The sequence below is a fragment of the Hipposideros armiger genome, unplaced genomic scaffold, assembly GCF_001890085.2.
Source record: "Hipposideros armiger isolate ML-2016 unplaced genomic scaffold, ASM189008v1 scaffold_471, whole genome shotgun sequence".
Taxonomy (NCBI): domain Eukaryota; kingdom Metazoa; phylum Chordata; class Mammalia; order Chiroptera; family Hipposideridae; genus Hipposideros; species Hipposideros armiger.
The window spans coordinates 940,559-960,882 of record NW_017731821.1 but is presented as its reverse complement, the minus strand read 5'-3'; the positions used below and the strand labels follow the sequence as shown (position 1 = coordinate 960,882).

Below are 20,324 nucleotides of genomic sequence, written 5' to 3'. Positions count from 1 at the left end.
CCAGTGAAGCAACGTCCTCCACAACTAGACTGAAGAACAAAACGACAGCAACTTGTCTGTTCCCCTTCCCCCAATTCCCCAGCATTGTTCCCATCCCCCCAATTCCCCAATAAAAATCTTTAAAAAAAAAAAATCACAACATCATTAGAGACTGGAAACGCGCAACAGATTTCACTAGTATTTTTATTGTGATCAAAGCAGAAAAGTTTTCAGCATGTGTGGCATCCAGGATAACTGATGTAATATACAAGGTATGTGTTGTTTTAAGCCACTCCCATCTCCCTTCATTCATAGCCACCCCTCCTCAGTTGTGCCCAGTTGTTTATCGCTGTCATTACAATTACTAGCTACCATGCCAAGTGCCCCTCCTTGTGCCAGGAGCTTATTTACCCCTAATTCCCACAATAACCCCCCACCTTCCTTCTCTTTATCTACAATTCTCTAATTCTTATATCCAGTCCAGACTTCACCCCTTGAATTCCAGATTTCCATACCCAAATACTAAGATCTTCAACTTAAAAACCTCACAGATCAAACCCAGCAGGTCCAGAAGAGAAATCACAATTTCTTCCTCCCAGCAAACTCACTCTGCACCTCCCCCACCTAGGAATCATCCTTGATTCCTTTTTTTCCTTCAAAACCTTTTCCCAATTCGTAAGTAATCCTATCAGTTCTATCTGTGAAGTATGTATCCAGCCCAACCACTCCTTACCACTTTCACTGCTTAAGGCCCTAATCCAAGCCACCCTTTTCTCTAAACTGAACCACCCCAATGCAAAACCCTTGTCTGTCTCCCCCTTCCACTCCGGCTCCCTACATCCAGAGTAAAACCTTGAAAACCTCCATCGGCTCTGGCCATTCCTCGCTCAAACCCGTCAGCTTATCGATCGGATGTGGCCTCTGCCTGCACACACTATGTTATCTCCTATAGTTCTCCTTTCTCACCCCACCCCAGCCACACTAGCCTCCCCTGTTCATACTCCCTCCCTCCTGAAGCTCTTTGCACTTGACGATCCTTTTGGTTTTGCTCAGAACATCCAGGGATCTTCAGGTTCACTTCCTTTAGGATTCTGCTCAAATCTCTCTCCTCAGAAAGGCCTTGCTTGGCCTCCTCAATTTCTGCTAATACTCTTCATCTTCTTCCTAGAATCACCACCACCAGACATCACCGAAGTTGTCTGTTCAAGTGTTTATTTTCTGTTTCCTTCACTAAAATGTCAACTCCTGGATGGCAGCGACTACCTTTCATTTATCACTGAATCCCCATCATCTAGAACAAAGGGCACCCAAATATGTGTTGAATAAATTAACCCTACATATGAACAAATGTCATGTGCCCACTTTACAAAAGAGAAAAACTGAGTTTCAGAGAAAAATAACTTACCCAAAGCTTACTCTACCCATTGACTCACTATGTTTTGTGCCATAAAACTGAATTATACATATGTTAGAAAACAAAACTATAAAAAAAGCATTTCTACATGAAAATATCAGACCACTGATCGTTTTGTTCATCACTACAGCATATCACACCTTTAATAAATCAGATGTATGTACCTCTTCCACTGAAAGCTATTTACTTCTTTTATAATCAGCATAAAATAAGGGCTGAGCTCCAGACAGTAGACATTTAACAAATGTTTCTTTGATATTTATATCCCCAAAGATTTAAAGAATCCCAACATGAGACGTTCGGCCCCACCTATTATACTCATCTGAGGGACCTCGGTTTCCAACCACGATGGAGAAGCTGGATCCAAGTTTTTCCTGCCACACCCCATCCAACAACTAGAATAATGGATTAAATATATGAGGTGACATCTTTTAGACACTGGACAAGAGGCAGCACAGGACTCCCTAACGGAAGGGAAGAGATGAGATGAGCCCCACAGTTGTGCCAGCCTTCTCAGCCTAGGGACACACAATGGTCCTTGCGACGATGAGGACCACCCGCCACAGCGGTGCATAGCTGTCTGGTCAAGTTGATAAGTCTGAGGAGTCTAAACACTGCAGGGCACCGGAAAGGAGGGAGGGATAGGGAAGATCCCCAGAGGTCAGCACAGAGGCCTCCATGAGTCTGATATTGAACAGTAAGCCACGGGTGCATACTTATAACTCTATGAGGGCAGGCAAAGAATGATCCAGGGACTGTAAGCTAAGCGGTCCCAGAGCTCACAAAGGGTGGCAGACTTTCATATTCTGACCAGGCAGAGCAGAGAACATCTAATTCCTCAGTGGAAACTATGGAAGGTTCATGCTTAGTAATGGGGTGAAGCAAGCGTTAGACTACAAGCTACTCGGGACCAATGCCAAAAAGTTTAAAAACAAGCCTCAAAAGTATCAAGCAAATACTCTGCCAAAACAAAGTCCAATACTCTTTAAAGCGATGGTTCCCATATTAGGGATGACTTTGCCCCCCAGAGGACATCAAGCATGGCCACAGACATTTTTGGTTGTCACAACTGGGGGTGATACTACAGGCATCTAGTAGAGAGGCCAGGGATGCTGCTAACATCCTGTAGTGCAGAGGAGGGCCCCCACAACACAGAATCATCCGGCCCAAAATGTCAATACAACCAAGGTTGAGAAATACTGTTTTAAAAGAATACAATAAGATCCAGCAATCAACTTAAAATTCACCATTTCTAGAACCCAACGAGACATTATTAGACATGCAAAGAAGAAAGAAAATGTAACCCATCATGAAAGAAAAATCATCCATAAAAACAGAAATGATGGCATAACAGACAAGGACTTTAACAACTATTATGAGTATTACAGAATTTATTCAAGATTTTTTTTAAAAAATGAACATTAAGTAGGAGACAAATGGAAGAACTAAAAAAGATTCAGTAGCAAATTGAATCCAACAATTATATAAAGAATATATCATGGCCAACTAAAGATTATCAGAATGCAAGGCTAGGTCAGCATTCAAAAAAATCAGTGTCATTCACCATACCCAAAGAGTAAAGAAGAAAAAAACATATGATCATCTCGATAGGTACAGAAAAAGCCCCTGGCAACATCATTCAATACCCATTCATGATAAAAACTCTCAACAAACTAGAAATAGAACAGAACTTCCTCAAAGTTATAAAGGACCTCTACAAAAACAAGCAACCTATAAATAACATATTAATGGTGAGGCACTGAATGTTTTCCCCCTAACAACAGGAAAGGATGTCCACTCTCAAAACTCCAATTTAACATCATATTAGGGGTCTTAGCCAGTTAAATAAAGCAAAAAAAAAAAAAAAAAAAGAAAGAAAGAAAAGGCATTCAAACTGCAAAGGAAGAACTCAAACTGCCTGAATCTGCCCATGACATCACTGTCTATGTAGAAAATCCCGAAGAATCTACAAAATGTTTCTAGAACTAAAAGGAGTTTAGCAAGGTTGTAAAGGGTTGGCATACAAAATGCAATCCTATTTCTATATACTAGCAATGAACTGGAAATTGAGATTTGAAAAGGATCATTTACAACAGCACCAGAAAACATGAAAGAGATAAAAATAAAAGAGGCTAAAGAAGGAATAGTGAACTCACTCAGTGAACCTTGATGTTACCCTGGTTAAAAAAATTTTTTTAAGTGTGCACTCTTAACAACGAGGCTGCCGGTTCAACTCCTGCATGGGATGGTGGCTACGCCCACCCGCAACTAACTGAACACGGCACCTTGAGCTGAGCAGCGCAACTGGACTTGGAGCTGAGCTTGCTGGACCCTCCACAACTAAGATTGAAGGACAACAACTTGGCTGGTTCCCCTCACCCAATTCCCCAATAAAATCTTTAAAAAAAAATTTAAATCAACTATAAAAATATAATTGGAGGACAAACAGGGAAGGTTGAATATGCACTGAATATTATAGAATTCTTCATTTTCTTAGATGTGGTTGTTGGCATTTGGTTATGTAGAACAAGAATCAGCAACCTTTTACTATAAGAGGTCAGAAAGTAAATATTTTCGGCTTGTGGACCACACAGTCTTTTGTAACTACGGTCAGTGTAGCACCAAAGCAGCAGCAAACAAGGTGAAAACAAATGAGCGCTGCTATGTCCCAATAAAACTTTATTTATAAAAACAGACAGTAGGCCAGATTTGGCCTGTAGGCCATAGTTTAAGGACCCCTGATGTAGTCAAAACTGCAGTGACAGAAAACAGAGTAGTGTTTGCCTACAGTGAGGTGGGCAATGGGGTGAGGGCTGAAGGGAGAAACTGCCTGGAGGGAGGCACAGGGGAACTCTCTAGAGTCATGGAAATGCTCTATGTCTTCACTGTGCTGTTAAGTTACATGCATGGATACATTTGACAAGGCTCATCAAACTCTATATACTTGTAAATGGGGATATAAAAAATATCTCAATACATTTATTTTAAAAATGGACGCTTTCAAGCTGATAGCATCAATGATGTGAAAAGCATGGCCTCTCGGGGCAGAAGAATCTGAGTTCAAATTTTAGTGCCACAGTTTAATAGCATTGTGACCACCATCAAATCACTTTGGGGGCTGTTCCCTCATCCTAAAATCGGTTAATAATGCTTGCCTCATGGGGTTGTTTTAAAAATTAAATAAGGGCCAGCCGAGTGGCGCGTTGGTTAAGAGCTGGCTTGGGACGCCAGAGGGCCCCGGTTCGGATCCCACATGAGGGCCAGTGACACTGCCCTCTACAGCTAAGATGCTGAACAGCAGCTCAACCTGGAGCCGGGCTGCCGTGAATCGTGGGTGACGGCGTAGGCTGCAGCCCCTGCTGCAGTGGGTTGCCATGGGCTACCGTGTGTAGCCAGCAGCCAGCGTGAGCGGCCAGCAGCCGCAGTGAGCAGCCGTCCAGAGGCCGGCGACTGATCTGCCTCGCCCAGGAAGAGCACAATGATGGTGCCAACTTGGGCCAGTGAAGCAACGTCCTCCACAACTAGACTGAAGAATGAAAGGACAGCAACTTGTCTGTTCCCCTTTCCCCAATTCCCCAGCACTGTTCCCATCCCCCAATTAAAATCTTAAAAACAAAAAAAAAAATTAAATAGGATGGGCCAGCCAAGTGGCACATTGGTTAATAGTTGGCTTGGGACACTAGCTCTGAGCAGCAGGGCCCTGGTTCAGATCCCACATGCGGGCCAGTGACGCTGCGCCCTCTACAGCTAAGATGGTGAACAACAGCTCGACCTGGAGCTGGGCTGCCATGAGTCGTGGGCGACTGCATAGGCTGCAGTGGGGATGGCCGGCAGTGGGCATGAGCTTTCGTGGCTGCCGTGAGCCGCAGTGAGTGGTCGTCCAATGGCCAGCGAGTGACTGCCTCACCTGAGAAGAGCGCAACGATAATACCAACATGGGCCAGTGAAGCGATGTCGTCCACAACTAAACTGAAGAACAAAAGGACAGCAACTTGTCTGTTCCCCTCCCCCAACTCCCAAACACTGTTCCCCTCCCCCAATTCCCCAATAAAATCTTAAAAAATTAATAAATAAATAAAATTACAAATAAATAAGAAATGTAGGTAAGACACATAGTATAGCATCGGGCGCCAAAGAGGCACACTCCCCTGATTGGAGTAAATCAATTTAAAAATTGTAATTTAAAAAAATGAGTCAGTCAAGATCAGACAACTACACTATCTTCTTGCGTGCGCTTCTAAAATATTCTGGCATTCTTTGCTCACTGTTCATTGTGGTCTCACCTGACTTCAAGCATTGGCATCAAATGTCAGCTCCTGTGATTTCACAGTAACTTGGGTCTAACAGCAAGCACTGAACTAAAATTTCTTTGGTTTAGAAAAACATTTCATGACAAATACGTTGTAAAAGAAAATACGAGAAGAGCCAAAAGCGCAAAGTATCATTTTCCCCAAGAAACAAGAATGGCAATAGAAACGGTATATTTTAATTACCTTTTATAAAGAAAAACCAATAAAAGTTAGCCGTTTTCCCCTTTTAGACTAGAATTTGAATCTAATCCAAACCAATAAAATTATAAAATGGCATATTTGTACAGTGCTTTATCTCATGTGTTTCTCCCGACAGTAGTAGGTAGCAGATAGGATATCAAATTTGTTTTTATTTTATAAATAAGGATGTAAGTCTGAGGCAGATAAAGTGGCTTGTTCAAGAACACATAGCCAATAAATGGCAGAGTCTGGTGTGAAGTCAGAGATGTGGCTCCATATCACGTACTTCAGTAGAGATCACCATCCGAGAACCATCTCGGCTTCTGTGAAATTCTTTACAATAACTTCCAGCTGCTCTTCCCTAAATTGACATCTTTAGTGTCTAAAAGACAAATTAATTACAGTGTGACATATTTTCTTAATTCCTAACCATTAGGGCATATCTGGCCATTTGGGGTGGTAGCGGCTATGGCCAGATAGGGGCTTATGATAGGACCAGAAGTGAAAATTCAAAAGAACGAATTTCTAATAGAAGAGCGTACAGTGAAATAAATCCTGAATCGCTCACAGCTTTTCCTTCGCGCCCTTCACAACCATATCACACACACACAGTGATACCTACCTTCTCCATCACCTTCTAATTATAGCCCAATTAACGCACAGGTGGACTACAAGACCATAAATGAGAGGCCATGTGAATGAACCTTCCTTCCTTCCACTAACAGCTTCCTTATCTCTCCCCATTTACAGTGTTAAGACAGCTTGAGGACCAGCCGAGTGGCTCAGTTGGTTAAGAGCTTGCTAAAGAGTGCGAGCTCTGAGCAACAGGGTCGCCGGTTCGATTTCTGGCCTGAGCTGAGCTGCTGCTGAGCTGCCAACAGGTGGCAGGATGGCCCAGCTAAAAAAAAAAAAAAAAAAAGAGCCTGACAGTGAGTGACTCAGGAGCACTGCTTCCAAATGGACACCTGTCCCCATCAGGAACAACCAATTCTACTCAAGTGACCTTTCATGTTAACTTTCAAAGAGTGGATTATCAAAAGTCCAAGTTTATTCATCTAGCTTGGTCAAGGATGTGTATTCCTTAATCTATGAGTCTGATCAAATATAATTTTTAAAAGTTTACTATAATCCTTCATGGTTAAATCCTTATTTTAGAAGAAAACTAATGGAAAGGTGAGTTTCAATATACAGAAATATCCATTACAGGTTAATATTTCTAGACTGTATCTATTCCATTTGGTATTGTGAATATTCTAACCCGGAGCTGGTATAACTGATTTAAATCACTGCTTCCTTTAGGTAAACAGTAGCAGCTTCAAAAAACATTATCTTGAAGGGAAAATGAGTGATTTGCTCTTGTCTCTAAATTTTACTAACATATTACTCCCAGTCCAGTTCTATCTTAAGCAAGTTTGAGAAATGTAGTCATAATCCATATCTATTCTTTTTCAAGACTAAGATAAAATAAGAAAAGCTGAAACTGACTAAATAACTCAGATATCCTATTACAAATGTTGAAAACAATCCATCTCTTACCATTTCCTAAATGCTATAAATGCACAGTTCTACTCAACCAAGCCACTCTTCAAGTCCCACTCAAAGACTGACAAGTGATTCAGATAAAAGTGGTTTTTAACATTCAGTTCAACTCGCACCTTGAAGAAATTACATTTGATTAAGACCCAATTCTCAGAAGGATTCCTTATGTATGAAAGAAACAGCTAAACCACTATTTTCACAAGCATCGGACTTTTAAAAATGCCTTTTTAAGTCATAAAAATGTATCAAAATTATTACCTTAACAGCTACCAGGTAATAGACGCCTATGTAAGTGTTAGGCACACATAGTCTCGTTTACCCTAAGAACACTGCAAAATGTGTTACTACACCTTCAATCATAGGAAACCCAAGCTCTGAGGAGTTAAGTGAACTGCTCAAGGCCACACGAGTCAATGAAGTGTAGGGATTTGAACTCAAATTCACCTAGCTCCAAAGAATGTCTGTTCTTCTAAACTGTACCACTTCCCCATTTCACAATAGAGGAACAGGAAGAGTGTGAATGGATTTGTCCTGCAGGTGTAAGCATTTCACCAAAAAAAGGGAGAACATTTCTCAATCAAAACCACTTTTTGAAATCCACAGTGTACTATTTAAACCTCACTTCTTTTCAAGATGTAATTAAATGGTTGAAAAATGTTAGAAATCCTTTTGAAGGAAACTAAATTTCATCACAGAGCTGTACGTGAACTGTCATTTTGGACAAGTCCCCAAGGTTTGTAGTTCTGGCCGCACTACCACTAGCTAGTATGAGGCATTTGACCCAATTCAAATTGTATTAAGCCCCCCTTCCTGGCAAAGAGGGTACAAAGCTAAATAATAAGGCTGTTTCGTACATCTGAAACTAATAAAATTAAATTTTAGAAAAATGAAAGAAATAAGGCCCATCACGAGCCTCAATGAGACAGACTAGAGGAGGAGTCCACTTATACTTCCATTATCTAGTTACCATTAGTCAGGCAAATAAATGAAGTGTAAGAAATGCTAAAACAAAAGTATGTGTAACATGCCATCACAGCTCAGAGAAGGAAAGCAACTGGCCTACTTGTCACATTATGTTGTAACAGTATTTGTTTACATTTCGTCCCTCCCTGACAACCCTTCCAACCTGTCACCCTCTTGCAGAATCCCCCCCACGCAGGCACACACAACCAGAAAGGAAAGCTGTAAGAACAAGGATTGCGGCTCCTAAAAGTGACCTTTGTTGTTGTAGTTTAAAAGCACAATGCTTATTTGTTGATACATACATCATAGTTGATCTATAAGCATTACTTTTCAAAATACATATATTCATGAACTGGGGAAAAAAAAGTTCAATACTTCTGCCATAAGGGCATTTTTGTTTTGCTTTGTCAGGTGAAGAAAGTTTTTGAAGAGGCCAACCAAACCAGAAAAACCCAGGAATAATTCTCTATCTTACTCACTTAGCATAAGAAATCAATCAAAACCAACTGACACACAGTTTCTCGAATTTTTCTTTTTAATTTAGCAGATGGCAAAGGGATATAACAATTGATATTAACACATCCTGGTCATTTTGTTCCACCTGAATTGACCAACATTTAAGCCAGTTCCGGCTGGAATATTTAAACAGAATTATTCTCACGTGATAAGCTAAATTAACCAAATTTAGTCGAGTCATGCAATCAAAACTTGACAACAAGGTTCGTCCTTAATGCAGTCTGCAAATCCCCAAGAGACCACAAAGGAATGAATACAAGAAATGTTAACAGTGATTTATCTCAGCTGATCCTCCATTACAAACTTGAGCAAAAAATTGTCTTGCAAAAACTGCCGTATTTGTCCTGATCTGGGCAATCCAGTGTCTTACAAAAGCAGAATAAGCTGCTTCTTCTGAAAATAAAAAGAAGGGTTGCAGAATAAGAAAAAGAAGGGCACATCGCTTTTTCCTTTAGTTCTGTATGCCTGAGGCAATAAACTCTCAAAATAACTTCACTGAGTGTAAAAGCTAAGAATGAACACCAGAATACAATCCAACTTTCACTGGGAATTCTAAGTTCACAGTTAAGATCTAGAAACTTAAAAAATGGGATGGAATCATTTTGCTTTAAAAACTACTTCCAAAAAACAAAAACACCTGTCTATCCTTTATTCTTGATAAAAAATATTTTGAGGGTTTTCCCGATATTGTTTTTAAACTTTTCACATACTGACTGACTTTGCAAAAAAAAAAAAAATTGTCAGTATGCCATATTTATTTAAAAAGAAAAAAGGTTTGTTTGGTCTCCAAGTATGGCTACACTTGAACACGGTATAGCGTTGAGCCTGTTGCATGGTCCGAGAGCGGGTCCCCACTGGCTGCACGCCTCCGACCCGCGCAGGTCCCCGACCGCGCCCCCAGGAGCAGGCGCCAAAAGCGCCCCCAAAGGCGGGCGATGCCCGGCGTGTTTACGGTCCGCGTCCGCCCCGGGGAGCTGCTCCCTCGCGTCCCTAGCACTAGGTTCGCGGATTCGGTCGGCTGAGAGGGAGCCACTGAGCAGCTGATCAGGGAAGCCCCGGGTCTGGGGGTCCAGGCTCCGCAGGGTAAGGGGGCCTCTGAGGGGGCATCCGCGGCGTCGCGGGGCTGCCGCACCCCGCACTCCGGGAATTGAGGCGCGCTCCAAGTTGGGCTGCGGGCCCGGCACAGCCCCGGAGCAGACAATGCGGGAGAGGGGGCGCGGAGGGAGGAGGGGCTGCAGAGCCGGGGAACGCTCGGAGGCCGCCCATTCATCCCCGCCTGCCCGCGCGCCCCCTCCCCGCCCTGGCCGCCCCGGGCCCAGCCCCCTCTCCGAGGAGCGGCCACAGGGGAGGGGCCGCGCTCCTCGCTGGACCCCTCCCCAAATCACAAAACTTCCCCCAACTCCGCCAACTAAGTTGCGCTCTCACCGTGCGGCGCCCGGGGCTCCCCCGCGGGCCGAGTCCGAGCAGCTCCGCACCTTCGTCGCGGAGAAGACAATAGGCGTTCGCTCCCCCGGCGGCGGCTGGCGGCTGGCGGCTGCGGCGGCCGAGGCGAGGAGCTTGCACCACCGCGGTCCCGGCGGAGTCCAGGAGCTTCTGCCGAGGCTGCTCCGGCTCCGCGCTGGCTCCGAACACCGCCGTCTGCCCGCGCATGCGCCGCAAGCCGCTCGGGGACGGGCGGGCCAGCCGGCGGTAACGCCTATGAGCCCTCCCGAGAGTAAGCGCGGAGCCAAGGTTTGCGAGCTGGGATTACACGATAGAGCTGCCCGTCAAGCTCCGTGAGACCAATAGGAAGGCACCTGGGCGGTCCGCTCTGGTTGCTAAGGAAGGCTGAGGTTGAACGCCGCTGGGGCACCGCGCAAAGCGATCCAAGTCGGGTGGAAAGGTTGCTCTGGTTAAATGCCCACCCACCCTCTGCTCTCCGCCCTAACTCCGAAAACCGCCCTTCTTCTGTTGATGGTGCTTACCTGAACTGTAGCACTTACCACAAGTACTGAAATGATTTATTTTTCTTTTTCCCTCCACTTAAAATCGGAAAGTGGGATTTAGTCTTCTCTGCGTCTAGTGCCTAGGAGAGTCACTGCTAGGTATTCAACGTGTTTTCTGGATGGATGGATGGATGGATGGATGGATGGATGGATGGATGGATGGATGGATGGATGGATGGATGGATGGATCTGTGGAGGCATCAGGATTGTGACAATGCATTCCAGGAACTTTTGGCTACTCAATCAACCCAAAATCATACAGTCTTCGAGTTGCAAGAGACCTCAGAAATCATCTGGTGGCATTTGAGAAACACAATGTCTCTTGGTACAGGAAGAAACTTCATTTTGATAGCTGTGTGTTTATTTCAATGCGTATGGGGGAAGAGCAGGGGGAAATGCCTCTCATGTCAAACCATTATTTCATTGACATTAGATCAAATAGAAAGTTGCAAAAAATGAGTCTACTTAAAGGAAGTAGTAAGTACAAAATGGTGACACTTGACATGCTGTCAAGAGCATGCAAATTGATAGTGACTGAAGTAAATATAGTGGTTATAGTGGTTATACCTACAGGGAGAAGGGCTATTGGCTGGGAAACAACAGGAGGGGTGCTGGAAGTGCTCTGTATTTTGATCTGAGTGGTAGATAACAGAGCTATAGACATATGTGAAAACTCATCCAGATGTACACCTAAGACCGTGCTTCCCGAAAATAAGACCAGGCCTTACATTAATTTTTGCTCCAACAATCTACATGAATTCATTTATTCATGTGCAAAAATCTACATTTATTCAAACAGTCATGTCTGGCTGACGATCTTAACTGGGGCTTACGTTTGGGGTAGGGCTTATACTACGAGCATCCCGAAAAATCATGCTAGGGCTTATTTTCTGGTTAGGTCTTATTTTCAGGGAAACACAGGTTTAGTGCGCTTTACACATTTTACACATGTATTTTTATGTCAATTTTTTTAAATACTGGTATAAGATATAGGGGGAAAAAAGTGTGAAGATGGAAATGACTGCCCTTTGGGAAACCGTGATCCAGGCAAGCTCACTACCAGTGACTGAATACCCACGAGATGGGTATGGTGAAAACCTCATTGCTTGTACCAGGCACTGCCGTTGTTCCGTGGCTCTAAATCTCAGAAATGCTCCTAGCCTTGAGCTGAAATTTGCTTCCCTAAGTGGATCTGGTTCCCACATATATTGTCTTAATTCACCCTCAGGTGAATTAAGGCCAAACATTTCCAATGCTTCTTGTAAAATTATATTGTGAATCGTGCTACTTATCCTCCTTCACGCTCACTCTGATGTCGTTGTCAATATTTAAAAGGTGACAAAGAGAGAGGAGACCCCTAGACTCCTAGATCCTGGGCTCTGCCACAAAGGAGCCATAGATCACTCCTCCTCAAAGAACGTCAGTCTCCTGGAAAGCAAGGGAGCTAATGTAGAAAGTTGCTTGGACCCTAACTTGTGATAATACGGTGGTCTTAAGAATCTGGCTGGTCTGTTACAGAGGCAGCAGAAAATGTTACCTTGTCATCTTTCTAGCAACTGCTGACATTCCCGGCTTCCTGCCTCAGCAGAATTTACACCTTTCCAGGGGGATGAAGAAAGGGTCAAGAGTCCAGCACTTTTCCAAGTTTACTGTGCCTACAAATCACCTGGGAGATTTTGTTACATGTGGATTCTGACTCAGGTCTAAGGTGGAATCTGGGAGTCTCCCTGGTGATACTGATACCACTGGTCTGGGACCTCACTTTGAGTAGCAAGGGTCTAGTCTAAATTCCGCAGACAGCTGAGCCCTCATCCTTTTTGGGAAGTCCTGTCTGCATGGCTGGCACTTTCTCATCATTCCAGTATCAGCTCTAACATCCCTTTTCAGAGAAAAATATCCTTGGCCAGCCTATCTAAAAGAACCCACTCTTACCTAGTCCCTCTCATTCATATTACTCTTTTTTTTTTCATAGTATTTATCTCAGTCTGAAAGTATCATAATTATTTTATGGGTTTATTGACTATCTCCCCCACTATCACATAAGCTCCCTGAAGTCTGCTTTGTTTACAGATTTTCTCTCTCTGTACCTATAATAGTGCCTGTAGGGACAGTTGGAACTCAATAAAAGCTTTGCATGAATGAATTTGTACAGAAAGAGCTACTATGAGACACCCTCAAACCGAGTGTCCCTGATAGTAAAGATTTGTTCTTCCAAAGAACGCCAAACATCTCTACCCAGTGTGCCCCATTTTACCAGAAAGAGATTTGGGGTTTAGAAATTTTCTCTTGGTTGGGGTAGTATAGGTGGCCTGGGCATGTGTGCACAGGGAGCAGAGGACCGTCCCAGGAAAAGGTAGAGCGTACAAAGACGTGGAGGGATATCAGAAAGTCAACACACATGAGAAACTGCAGGGGGGCAAGGGGAACAGATGAAACGGAAGGAGGTTAGCCAAAGCCAGGTTACACTGCCTTACTAAGGAGCATGCTGTTCATTCTGCAAGGCCGAGAGGAACCCTCAGAAGATTTAAGTGAACTGTGGAGGACAGGTTTTCATCTTAGATCACCCTAGCCACCATGTGCTTAGGCTGGATTTAACTGGGGGATGAGGATGAGAGTGGGGGACAGGGTAATCTCTAAGAGAAACCTGGCTCCAGGTAGGAGGTTTTGCAGTCCAGACCTAAGTTTTCACTTCTCAGGTTGCAGAGAGAACCTTCCTTCCTCAATGTCACACCCAATGCTGTCCAATAGAAATATGTGGTGAGTCACACAAGTGATTTAAAATTTTCTAGTAGCCACATTTAAAAAGTAAAAAAAAAAAAAAAGTGAAATTAATTTTAAGGATTTTTTTAAACAACTATATCCCGAATATTATCATTTTAACACGTAATCTATATAAAATTTATTAATGAGATATTTTACATTATTTGTATCATACTAACTCTAAAATAATCCAGTGTGTATTTGACACTTGCAGCACATCTCAATTCAGACTAGCCATGTTTCAAATGCTCAAAAGCCACGTGTGGCTGGTGGCGGCTGTACAGGATGGTACAGGCCAGGTTGATCTATTCTAAAACAGAATCCTTAAATGGAAGTTGGCTCCAAACCACAGCATGTGCCTGGGGCAATAATTCCCACACTATGCCTCTTTCATTTGCATTATCTCATTTATTTCTTACACCCCTGGGCTGGTGCTATTATCCCCCTTTTAAAAGTAACTCAGGCTTAAAGAGATTAAGTAACTTGCTCCAAATCACATAGCTACCGATTGGCTTATCTCCCAAGGGTTGAAAACTAAGGGAAAGTGGCTAAATTCAGTTTAGAGCAGCACACTGACTAGGTCTTCCCTCACTTAGGCTCTCTCTCCTCCCTGCCTCCCCTCCTCCCTTTAGAACTGGGAGTGTTCAGCCTCTCCACAGAGTAGGTTCTCAGTAAAGAGCTAGTTAAGCAACCAATCCCTTGATACTTTAGTTTTCGAGCATAGTTTGTTCCAGAAACAAACTACTCATATTGCAAGACATCGCTTGTTTACCAAGTTAAAATGGATTAGAAATGTTTGCTTGTCTTGAGGAACACTCGCAAACCAAGTTACTCGCAATCCAAGGTTTTACTGTATCCCTATAACACATTTCAGGAATTCTGCAGGCACAAACTAAACAATGTCAAAGAAACGGATTAGAGTTATATGCTGGAGTACAAATAAATGCATGGTGAGTGGCATTGATCATGATGATTATTTAACAGCTCAGACAGTATTAACATTTTTAGAAACCTTGATGCATACCCATTGCAAATAGTTATCCAGAAAGGTTATGCTGGTTTCCATTCCTGCTGTTAGGGTGCCAGAGGGCTGAACCACCCTGACTTAAGTTCCTCTTGTCTTAGACAGAATGAATAGAGCTTTAGAAGCATCCACAGCTGGGTTTGGATCCTGGATGCTCAAATTCACTGTCTGTAAAGCGATCCTTCCCATCTAGTAGTCACGTCATGACAAATACATAACCTGGCACAATGCAAGCGCTCTCCCCACTTTAACTCCCTCCTCCACTAACTCCTTTACAGATAGATGTAAAGAGAAAGGTCTAGGAGTAGATCTCATCATGCAGAAAAGGTGGTATGAGAGAAATGCCAGAAAACATGGACCAGGCCACAATAGTAAGAGAATTTCCAACAAAGAGTGCATCTTGTCATATATTCGTATTGACCTCCCCAATAGATGTGGCAGCCATCTAGTCTCCTGCTCCCAAGAAGTTCACCAGCCTTTAATTAATATATGCCAGATTAATATATGTGGCACCTAGTGATAGAACAATTTATTTAATTTCCGAAACCCTTGATTTTCTCCATAATGACCCTTCCAGTAATAGGTTTGCTTAAAGGCTGCTCATGGGATCAAATTAAGCTTCTAAGGTCATTATATTTCCAATGGTAGAAGAATTAGGGGCTCCTGGGGTGATGGAAGGAAGGGAATCCCAAAGCCTCAGGGTAGAGGGACCACCCTGGCCTCAAACATAAGCTACTGCTATATTTCCTGGTTGGGAGTCAAGGGGATTTAACTTGAGGGTTGTGAAAGGATCCAGAGATTCCCTTCCGATAACTGCGAAAGAAAACCAGAGTCTCTTTTTGGGGTAACATTATTTTGATTTGGTTAGGTTGGGTTTGCTGTTTACTAAGCGTAGGTTCCAGTGTGGAGAAGATGGGGACTGTTAGTCTGATTCCAGAGAGATTTATGGGCTGGCTCACGGACTGCACATTTCATCCAACTGCTTTTCTCTTTATGCCCAACCTTTTCCAGTTTATTCAGCTGCTCTGATAATTATCCCCAATTATTTATAATGGTAGGTTTCTGAAGCTGGAGTTAGAGAAACACCATGTTTTTTGAGGCCTAAACACTATTTAATGGAAAGGGACTCCAACAGCTCATGAGAAGCCTAAACCCAGGTTTCCTTGGGAAGATTTTTTTTTTATTTTGTTTTCATCTCTAATAGAATTTTTTTCCCCAAAATTATATGGAGTTTGCAATATTAAAGGACAGAAGTCCTTATTTGCACACAACTGTTACCAATAACTAGAGTTTCATCACAACTTAAACCAGCTTTTCTTTCTTTTTTTTTAATGGAGCACGCGTACCACTTGTAATTTTTATTTTATTTTTTTCAGATCTTACGATACATACATCTTACAATATACAAATTCCCAGATACCAAAGTACTTCAGGAAAGAGCTGGTTAATTAGAATATAACTGAGTCAGAATCTTGTTTTTCCCCTCTACTTTTTATTATCCAATATACTGTTCATACATAAACTTTACCAGTTGTCCCAATAAGGACTTTTATAGTTGTGTGCTTATTTTTCCCCTGCAGGATTTCATCAAGGCTCATATATTGTGCTTTTATTAATAACGTCTCTTTTAGACTCCTTTAATTTAGAGAGGTTGCCTTGGCTTTTCTTTTTCCTTTATCTTTGGGTCTTCCATGACATTGACTTACTTGAAGAATCTAGATCAACTGTTTTGGAGTTTGTTACACAACCTGGGTTTGTCTGATTGGTCCCTCATTGGTAGAATCAGGTTAATTTTTTTTGCAAGAATACTACATAGGTGATATATCCTTTTCATCACATCACATCACAAGGGTCCGTTTAGCCCTTATTAAACTAATTCCTTTTAAAGTGCTGTCTTTGAAACATCCGTTTCCGGAGCTATTTCTTAGAAAAAGCATTGTCTGTTTGAGGGAATACAAGAAATGCTTGATATTCTATATTCCTGTTCTCTTGAAAATTCACTGTGTGTATTGTCATTACATATTAAGGGGCTGAGAAGTACTGCATTAAAAAACTTGTTTAGCTTTGTTAATTCCCATGTGTCTCAAACTTATTTGATCAAGAAACCAATTTCTCTTGGGAAACACATTTATAATATCTCAGAGAGGAAAACTGACATATTATGGACAGAAGCAGTTGAGATGGATTCTGGGAAGGCAAAATCAACAGAGGCCCATCTCAGTCACCTTTCCTCCCAAATCCATTCCTTTTTCTATGTTCAGTCTGTCAGTAAAGGTCACCACATGGGCAAGTCACCTCTGACACCTCCCTCTGCTCTGCCCCAAACATCCAGGTGGATGCCAAGTCCTTTTGACTCTCTAGCATCACATGGCAAAGCATGTCTTCTGGGTTCTTCTTTGCTGTCCTTATTGATGTACGTACGTACCTGTACCCAGAATACCCTCCCATAGCCTCTCTGACTGGTTACTCCCTCAAATCTTAAAAGCCAGCTCACAAACTGCAGCTCCCAACTTGGGAGGAGTCAGGTTAGTCACCAACTTCTAGGAAGATAGTTCTGGGCCTCTCTTTTATTTGGGAGCTGCTCTGAAAGTTAAATATAGCTCTAAAACCAAGACCTTTGGAACTCAGGAAAACTTGGAAACAGATACAGGCTAAACGCTGGCCCTTCACCTCCTCTTCTCTCTCTCCAAAACTGCCTAAATGTAGAAACCCATTCATCCACCAAGGAAGGCATCAGAGAATGTTTTTTAAAATTTCACATCTGTGTCTCAATTTGCGAAACTTTGCTGAAGTTTATGAAAGAACGATTTCATTTTGTTTTCTTTTCCCTCTCTGGCTTCAGTTTGGATTTGATGGGTCTCCGTCACGTTAGCTTCAGGAGGCCCTCTGTTAATGCACTTACATCTTGACCTACAGACCCCAGTGGGTGTATCATTCCCAGCTGAGCTGTGGCTGGAACTCCACGTGGGGAGGCCTTGGCCTCAGCATACATTAAGGACAAAGCTTGTGACACAAGACACTCTTTCGCTGGGGTAATTTTAGCTGGTCTCTTGAAGTCGGTATCAGGACTACTTGGAAATCTGCTTTACTTCTCTTTGTTTTTGTCTCAAAGATCTTCGTCTCTCTCTTTTCGTTTTAAGTGCAACACTCCCTCCTGGTTTTCTATTTTAAGTATTCAGTGACAGAAAGACAGCAGCTGTTTAAAACACATGCGCGCGCACACACACACACACACACACACACACACACACACACACACACACCCGGAGTCTGATTTTAAAAGTAAGCCCAGACCTGTCTCACTTCAGCAGGGTTGCCAAGACAGAAAGGAGCCTTCAAAATAACTTTTGTGTTGGGACCTTGGCCTGTCTGTGCTGACAGTTACACATTCCAGCTTGTCATTTGTCTCTGACTTGCTTTCCCAAATGCTTCCACTGAGTTATGCCACTTATCACCTGCTTAGTATGTGACACTTTATCTGCCAAGAAAAATGTCATATTAGAAAAGCCTGCTGGTGAATGAGGATAATACAGGGTTGCAACCCAGAAAGCTTGGGTTTTTTCTGTTAATCCACCTTCTAAGTCTGCTTTCCAAATCTTGCCTGTTGCTGGGGTTAGTGGGATTTTTATTCTATGCCAGCATGTTGTGCTGTATTCAGGCTACAGAGACAGAGCATCAGATAAATGGGTCCTGATTGGTAGGACAAACTGCCCTTGAAACTCTAAAACTCTGACAGTAAATTTGATCAAAAGAAGTGACAGTGATTAAAAACAAATGTTCGCAAATGTTGTGGAGCTACCAAAAATGAGGTCATCAGCTTTTCAGGGCACTGCTCTAGACTTTGCACAATCATAATATTTTTTTAATTTAATGAACTAAATGCTTTTGAAAGTGAGAAGCTGACAGCTTTGGTTAGGGCCAGAAATAGAAGGCAAGCACTGGGGTGCCTTAACGGCAAAACGTTACAGTCCTAAGCTGCTTCTGCTAATAAATTTCAGGGCTGGCTTACAGCCCTCATGCTGTCTCACACCTGAGAGACCTCTGGGTGAACCTGTTTGTCAGAGTAAAAATCATTGTCTCCAGATTTGGTAAAAAATCTCAATGCTTTGATACATGTTGTGAGAACCTTGGATTTGGCCCTACAAGTGAAAAGAGAGCCAAATGATCAAGCCGTGGTGTCAGTGTTTCTGTTCAGGGCCCACCTCTCCCACCCCGCAACGCCACCCCCGAAGAACACAACCCAGATCCCACCCAGCATGAAGTTCTTGGACAATTTTAATTTTTGAAGATATAACTTTCTCTCTTTCTGTGGGAGGTGGGGGTGGGGGTTAAAGAGTGTCATGAGTCCGTAAAAACAAGTCAAATCTGTGGACATAAATTTTCATGGCAATTTAAAAGAGCAAATCTGATCATGTGACCCTCCTGCTTGGACTGCTTCAAAGACTACACATTTCATGCTAAAGCCCACACTGCATAGCTGACTTCCCCTGACGCCTTGTGATCTGACCTGAGCACCTCTCCAGCCTCTGCTTTGGTCTCCCCTCCCCTCCCCTCCCCTCCCCTGTCCTTTCTTCCCCTCCTCTTTTCTTTCCTCCCCTCCCCACCACAATCCCTCTGGTCCTGCCGGTCAGAACCAATGGTGACTTCACACTCTGCCTAGGCATATGCTGTTCTCATGCGCGCAGAACCAATCCCCACCTTTCCTCTTCACCTGGTCTACTACTGACTTTCAGGCTCTCAACGGCCCCCACTTCCCACCATACCTTTCTCCCCAACACACGCACCCCTCAAGAATTTCCTGAGCATCCCATTTAGATACTCTTCCTGGGACATGCTCAGCATTCCTTTTTGGCCCTCATAGATCTGACAATAGTCCTACTTGTCTGCTTCCCCCTCTAATCTGACACCCACAATTCATTTATATGTTCCCAGCTCTGGGTTCAGTCCCTAACACAGAAAACCTGCTTAATCATGTTTATTGCATAAAAGAATAATTGAATTGTCTATTCTGTTTCTAGAACACAGAGTATCCCAGAATGCCCTGCATTGCATTTCTGATCAATGAGTCCTATGTTAGGAAGAAGAGCTGGCACTAAGGGTCTCAAAAGAACTTGGTAAGAGAAAGACGTACAGGTCAGTCCAGGAGATAGGGCGAGCCAAGTATAATTCACTATGAGCCAGACACTGTCCTGCACTCTTTAACATGTGTCTTCTCATTTGGTGTTCTCGACACCTTTCTGGTGTAAGTCTTGCTTCCTCCATTGCAGATGCACAACCACCTCTCCTTTCTTTAGGAGAATCTGGGCAAAGGGAACATTACCTCATTTCTGTCTTTTGAAAGAAAGAAGTTGCGGGCCGGGGGAGTGGCGCGATGGTTAAGAGCTGGCTTGGGACGCCAGAGGGCCCAGTTCAGATCCCACATATGAGGGCCAGTGACACTGCCCTCTACAGCTAAGATGCTGAACGGCAGCTCGACCTGGAGCTGGGCTCCCATGAGTTGCCGGTCTCGGTGTAGGCTGCAGCCCCTGTGGCAGTGGGTTGCCACGGGCTACCATGTGTAGCCAGCAGCCGCTGTGAGCAGCCAGCAGCCGTGGTGAGCGGCCGTCCAGAAGCCGGCAACTGATCTGCCTCGCCCGGGAAGAGCACAATGATGG

The 20,324-nt window shown here is 43.3% G+C and overlaps 1 protein-coding gene across 1 annotated transcript in view; it reads right to left on the bottom strand.

The window, feature by feature from the left end:
• AKAP13 (A-kinase anchoring protein 13) overlaps window positions 1-10,559 on the bottom strand; it is a 322,789-nt gene extending 312,230 nt beyond the window's left edge. Inside the window, exon 1 of the mRNA XM_019666459.1 lies at window positions 10,327-10,559. The gene's annotated coding sequence lies outside the window, so the exon portion shown is untranslated. The remainder of the gene's footprint in view (window positions 1-10,326) is intronic.
• Window positions 10,560-20,324: the final 9,765 nt, after the last annotated feature.